The 6843-nt window shown below is 34.5% G+C and overlaps 1 long non-coding RNA gene across 1 annotated transcript; it reads left to right on the top strand.

Moving 5' to 3' along the window:
* Window positions 1-1111: 1111 nt before the first annotated feature.
* Window positions 1112-4451, top strand: LOC104883789 (uncharacterized). The gene is made up of 2 exons (XR_008969028.1): window positions 1112-2128; window positions 4153-4451. It is a non-coding gene; the product is annotated as an uncharacterized LOC104883789 (long non-coding RNA).
* Window positions 4452-6843: the final 2392 nt, after the last annotated feature.

Here is a 6843-nt window from a genome sequence, read left to right as displayed (position 1 = left end):
ATTAAGAAATCAGTTTTTATTTAAAAAATAATTTTAAAATGTAAAAAGGTCAAAGAAAATACAAAAAATAAAGTAGAGGGTTACCAAATAGAGGAAAGATAAAAGTTGTCTACCAAATAGAAAATAAAAAAATTAAGGGTCACCATATAGAATTTCCCAAAATAAAATCACACTCTAATCCTAATTATATTTTTAGAGGAAACTAGGGACAATAATGGTGAGCTTCGTCATCTGACTCAGGATTTTATATTCCTTCTTCCTCAACAGGCTCGTCATCCTCTAAGGGGTCCTCTTCCTCCAAGGGTTCTTCCTCTTCTATGGGTTCTTCCTCTTCTTCCATAGGCTCCTCTTCTTCTTCTTGTTCTTCTTCTATGGGCTCTTCTTCCTCTACAGGCTCTTCCTCAATCGGATCCCCTTCAGCAGGCTCATCTTCACTAGGATTTCCCTATTCCTCATTTCATATGGTGCAACTTGATTTCTTCAATCACTACGATAAAGGTCCTATTATTCCATTCATCATTAGAAATGTATATGATAAACTTCTTAGAGCACTGAACTATTATGAGTGATCTACTAGTCTTAAATGGTCATACAAGACCTTAAATTTGCGCTTCTCGGGAGGCAACTCGAGCTTTAACTTATTTTCTCTCTTCTTTTCTTTACTTTTTATTATGATTTTTTGTCTTCGTTTCTTCCTGTTTGAGCGAGTTTACTCACTTTGGTGTTGTGTTTATTGTAGGTGGACTGAATTAAGAAATTCAGAAAATATTTGTCGAAGTCTTGACTAGGAAAGAGATAAAATTCAAAAAAATCGCCCAATCCATTAGTTGGTCAGCGTTCGGTGGCCTACACACTGCCCAACCCGTGTAGCAAGCTGCCTGGCCCGCTGGGCACCCAGCGCTCGTAGGCGATGTAATAGCTTGGTTTTCAAGAAGCTTCTATTAAGGAATGAACAAAATTATTTATTCAAATAGCATTTTATAATTTCCATTTTGGTGTTGTTAATTTGATCTTTGTGTGAGAGTTATGATTGGAAGCAAAATCAGATTTTTAAACCTTATGCATTAAAATTACAAAATTGCCCTAAAAAAAAAGGGGAGAAGAACAAAAACCCATTTTCTGTTTCTTCATTTCTCTCGTGGCTTCTCTAAGTTTCTAGAGAAATCTTTATTCTCTAATGTTTTTCTAAATTCTCCTAAACTAGATTACCTACAAAAGATTAAGAGCAATTGAAACCCCCCAAAACCTATTTTCCTTCTCTCTTATTTCTTCTTCTCTGTTTTTCGTCAATCTGTTTCTGCAATTTTCTCTAACATGCAATCCAAATTTGCTCCTTGTTTATTCATAAAAGTTGTAGATCTCTTCGAGTTATTGAATTTAGGCACAAAAATCGTCCAATTCAGAGTTCGGAGCTATGAGTTATGCTCTTTACAAGTTTCATGTTGCTTCTGAACTTTTTGACGCGTTGCTGCTGTGTGTTCTTTCGTGCTACGGTGCTGCTGCATGTGTGTGTGATTCATGCATAGTTGTTGTTGGTGCTTGCAACCATCATCTCCTTCATCTCTTTTATGGGGGTATAAGTATAAGCTCTCTTCCTCCTCTTTTCAATTCCAAGAATTCAAATCCCTCTTGAAATGGGTTCTATTTCAATTTTATGATTTCACAAATAAATTGAGTTCTTAATCTTGCTTTTGATATACAAAAGAAATTAGTTTGTGGTATAGTTAATTAACTTAAAGATTGAATATTTCCTTTTATTTAATTCATTGGAGCTTATAGTATGAATTAATCCTTTTGAATTAAGTAAGATTATAAAATCTGATTTATATAAATTATGTTGTTTGATTATATTCTCTATACATTAGAATGGGAAATTAGAATTATCATGTGAGATAGAAAAATGTGAATTGGAAAGTGAAATAGTTTGTATTTAAGAGTTATAGTTAGTTCATAAAAGAGTTTAGAAGGTATGAGCAAGTAATTTCATTTATCTGAATCATAGTAGAGATGAATGTTCATTATTATTATTATTGTTGTGAGGTGATTATTGGAGATTGAGTATGAATAAGGAGATATTGGACTCTCGAAGATTTTTATGGAGTCGAGTGCTATTTAAAGATGCGTAGAGGTACACATTGTCCATCCACTTTTGATTGGAAATTTTTGTATGATCATGAGAGTTCTCTGAAAAACATTGATTTTCAGCGTTAATTTATAATGTTCTTTCCGGAAGCTTTGAGCTACAATGATTGAGATGTTTCATAAGCTTACTGTATTTATAAATTGGAGTATTTGATAATCAATTAGTGTATTGTTCAAAGCTGATGTTATTATATTAAATAAGTTTATGAATTATGATTTTGAACGATCTGATTTAAACTTACACTATCTAAGTACTACCATTCGTTGTACTAAACTTAATTATTTATGAGACTTAAGAGTATTAAATGGGATGTTGGATGATTGTATAATAGGTTTCTATTTTGCAAATTATGATTGTATATAAATGAGTTCACAAGTGGGAGTGTTCAGACATAAATATCAATTATAATCGTTATATCCACTAGACAAGTTATGAATTTATATTGTGGATGTAAATTATAGATAGATGCTTGTGATGTGAATCATTATGACTATATTATGAGTCTTCAAAAGGAAGGAGTTTCCGATATAAATTGTGAGGGTTTTATCTTTCGATTTCTCTAAGTTCATAAACTAATTATTGTGTTATATGTTTGTGAGGAAAAGAAATCCAGATTATGTTTAAATTATATTCTTTAAAAGCACCTTTAGGTAGCTCTAGAATAAACTACTTTGGTGTACACTGGGAATTTACGGTACTATTGGAGCCAGCAATAAATCATTTGGGATATTAGATTTGATATGATATTGTAAAGTTATAAGTAAGTTTTCCGAATGTGTTTTAGGAAGGAAGAGAATTTCAGACTAGAAGATATATCACATTATTTAGAGGTAGTCTTTGGAGAATTCTGAATCCTTGAAATGGATTTTGTAAGATAGAAAATATATGTTGGAGATGGTTGTGAGTTTGATGGATTGCTAAATAGGATTAAATGGAAAGGTTATTCTGCATGAAGAACATTTGTGTTTTAGATATAAAGTATATATAGAATAAAAACTCTAATTTGGAGATATGATCTTTTGGTAAGAAATGTTTGTTTTGGAAAATCCTTTATGAAAATGATTTAAAGTCGGTATTGAAAGAGATTTAGCCAAAGAAATTTTATAAAGGTTGATTTATACCAAGTTTCTAGAATATTATGCAAACAATTTAATTTGGGTATATCTAGTACCCGAAAATGATTCTATTATGAGAATTTGAGATTTATGAATCTGAATTTTCGAAAATATGAATTTATGATTCTGTTTTTATGAGGGGAAGAAGCTGCTAAAGCAGTGACGAACAACATTCATAGAGTGAGTATTGCTCATTATGTGTTAGAGCAGGTATTGCTCTGGAGCGGGTATTGCTCCGTTATGTGGGGTCATGACCTAAAAGTCTTGCAAGCAGTACAAAATGGAAGAGGGAGACGTCCCTTGTAAAAAGCTTAGAGAATTCACCTGTAAGGCAACTCAATTCGTGTTCTCTTCCCCAGTATGATATTGAAACAAAAATAGAATGTGTATTTGAGTATTCGAATGATTTCGTGGAAAGATATATCAAACTTTAATTTCTGAAATAATGTTTTACTCACCCTAGTTATAGAGTTCATGTGCCGATTTTGGAAATGATTACCAAGGAACTTGTTAGGAATTTATGCAGGAGTTAATTATGATATGCGTATGGATTCAAGGTTTTTGGATCATATGGATTAAATGTTTTTGTGTATGATCCACAAAAGTGGGATAGATTTATTGACGTAAAGTATGTTAGAGTTGACTTCGGAAGATCGTATTAGTACTATGGAAGTAGCATTACAAACTGTGTTCAAATATTTGTTATATACTTCTTTATTTATGACTTCGATGTATCTTGATTGCAAATGTCTTGCAAATCTTGATTATAATTGTTTCATAAGATAAGTTTAAATTTGTAAATACGTTTTTAAGCCACTGAAAAGATGTTCTGGTTGGACAGTGTGTACTCAGTTTTTCTGATTTTGTTCTTGGAACCTGTCCTGGTGGGGGCAGAGTTCATTGTTAGTGATCTTGCAGGTTCGTGTATGGAAAGCTCGGAATGGAGTAAAAGGAAGAATTTTGGTATCAAGGTTATAATTAGATGTAATAGTTCAGAGGTTGTATTTAGGGTTATATAACATTATTTGTGAATAAATTATTATATTGCTTTAGAAGTCGAGCAAGGTATTATGTAATATGTTATTTGGTTATTGAGGATGATTTGTTGTGGGCCCTGACTCACAGGTCGAGGATCGTTCTATAGGTTATGTTTCCGCTGCAAGTGAATATAATTCGAGGTTATTAAGCGTTAATTGTAATTAGCGTATCTCAAGTGTGTTTAGCTAGAAGCTCGGAAGTGTGGGCTGTTACTGAACACTCCTCTCTGTCATCTCGTTCTCACCTCTGAAACCCCTGCACGACCACGTTTGAACCCCCACGCTCTCACTCTCACCGGAATCCCGCCGCACAACCAGCATCCCTGTCTCTGCATCTTTCTTCACCACCAAACCCCACCACATCGTCGGATTCTGTTCATTTCACCCAACACCTTCTTCCTCTTACTGCACCAATCACCGACAACCACCAAGCACTGGCGCACACCATCATCACCTTTGTCACCAATGTCGCGCACTACCACTAGACTTATCGCCGGCATCCAAACGACACACCACCCCACTCCTCACTTTCGAACCCTTCTTCCCCTGTTTCTTTCTTTCGTCCTATACTCTGCTTCTCATCCACTACACCATCACCATAAACTGGCCGACACCTCCACCCCATCTTCAACCATCCTGCTCGCCGCCCAGAACCACAATGCACTTCTCCACCTTCAACCATTCTCGCACCAGCCACGCCAACCCCCTTCTCCCTCGTCTTTTCTTTCTTCTCGTCCTTCCTATTTTCTTTCTTTGTTTTCTCTTTTGTCTTTTGTTTTGTTTCGTTTCTTTTTATTAATTTTTTTTTATTTTTACTTTTTCCTAATGACACCTATTCACCTAATTTTCCCCCCCTCCAATAATTAGGACGTCTGCACTTGGGCACAAATTGGTTTACGTCGGTTTTCAAAGAAACATTTCAATGTGATATATATATTAAGCTTATTCGACATTTGATTGGACAATAAGCTTTTATATTTTATATTGATCTTTCTCTTGATACTACTTTTGGTTTTTGCTTGGATTTTTATTTTGCTGCCAACTTGTTGAGATTCTTTTATACCCATTGATTTGAAAGATTGGATTGTTGGAATTTTTGTGGTTTTTGTGTTGTTACTGTTTTTGGTGGGCGAATTTGGTGATTTGATGATCACGTGGTTTGGTTTTTCGTTCCTTTTCTGTACTTGTTTTTTGCAGTGAGGACACTGCAGATTCTAGCTTGGGGGAGGAATATTCTATCCTTTATTTGCTTTACGGTGTAGATTTTATTGCTTTCATAGGATGCTGCACGGTTTGTACTACTCATTAGGAGTGGAAGTTTACGTGTAACCAAAAAAATTGTATTGCTTTCTTAGTTGCATTAGCATGTTTCATCTCATTTTAGTTGCATCTATGGGACTACAACTAAGACTTTTTGAGAACCTTGTTGCTATTTTACTACATTTGTTAAGTATCACTCATCTTGTTCATGATACCTCATAGCACGATTGTTTCGCAACTGCTTGTTTGTGGTAAGATTGATTGATCTCTCTCTGGCTCGATTTAATATTACTATGCAAACACCTTAAACTAAGTGAGCTTTTGTGCCTATAAACTGGCGTATCTGTGTCAGTTCTGTTCTTTCATGTGTGATTAGTTCCTCGTTGTTGCATTGATCTTGACTTTGACTTGGTACTCCTTGATATTTGATAGTGCATACATTTTGATATGATTGAGGCATTTCATTTGATGATCTTAGCTCCAGAGTTATTCTTATTTTCATATTATCCTTCCTATAGCCCCGCTGAGCCTTTTCTGACTTTGTTTGATTGAAACCTACATTACAAGCCATTGGCCTCATTTGATTCTTGTCCCAAGCCTAGCTTGGCGGGGCGAGTATTAGTTTTGGTTTGGTTTGTATTGAATTGAAGTGCTCTATTTGTGGTTAGAAGACTGAAAAATATGTTTAGTGAGCTTGGAAATTGAAATGAAAGTTTGTAAAAAAAAAAAAAAAAAAAAAAAGGTAAAAAATGAAATGAAAAAAGATGTGAAAAAGAGTTGTGAATAAAGTGAAATAAAAAGGGTTATGATTGAATTTCTTGAGTGAAAAAGGTTGTTGATTATATTTAGAGATTGTTGGTTGTTGCACGGAGTTGTTGTGATCTTTCTTGGTCATGTTTTCAATTATATGATGCTCGTTGCTCCCCTTTATTGGTTTTTCCACCACAATTCCCAAATGATTTCCATACCTTTAACCTCAGCCCCATTACAACCCTTAAAAGTCCTCTTGATCATTATATATTGTATTGTTGAGTATTAAGTGAGTCAAGTCAAAGTTAAAGAGTATTTGCTTCATCTGAGTCGACTGATTTAGGTTGAGAGTCATTATTTATCCCTTAAACACATGAGAAAGTTGAGTGCACATAACTATAGTGAGGTCTGTCATGTTTGGTTAAATCCAGTTTGGGAGAGATGGGTTGTGGTATGATTGGAGAGTCGATTGCGATACATGATATGCTATGCGGCTTTGTTCGAGATTGTTTCGATGCTTGGTTTATGTATTGATTAT

This window comes from Beta vulgaris, chromosome 4, assembly GCF_026745355.1.
Source record: "Beta vulgaris subsp. vulgaris cultivar EL10 chromosome 4, EL10.2, whole genome shotgun sequence".
Lineage (NCBI taxonomy): Eukaryota > Viridiplantae > Streptophyta > Magnoliopsida > Caryophyllales > Amaranthaceae > Beta > Beta vulgaris.
The sequence above is the reverse complement of the archived record's forward strand: the minus strand, read 5'-3'. Positions and strand labels throughout refer to the sequence as shown.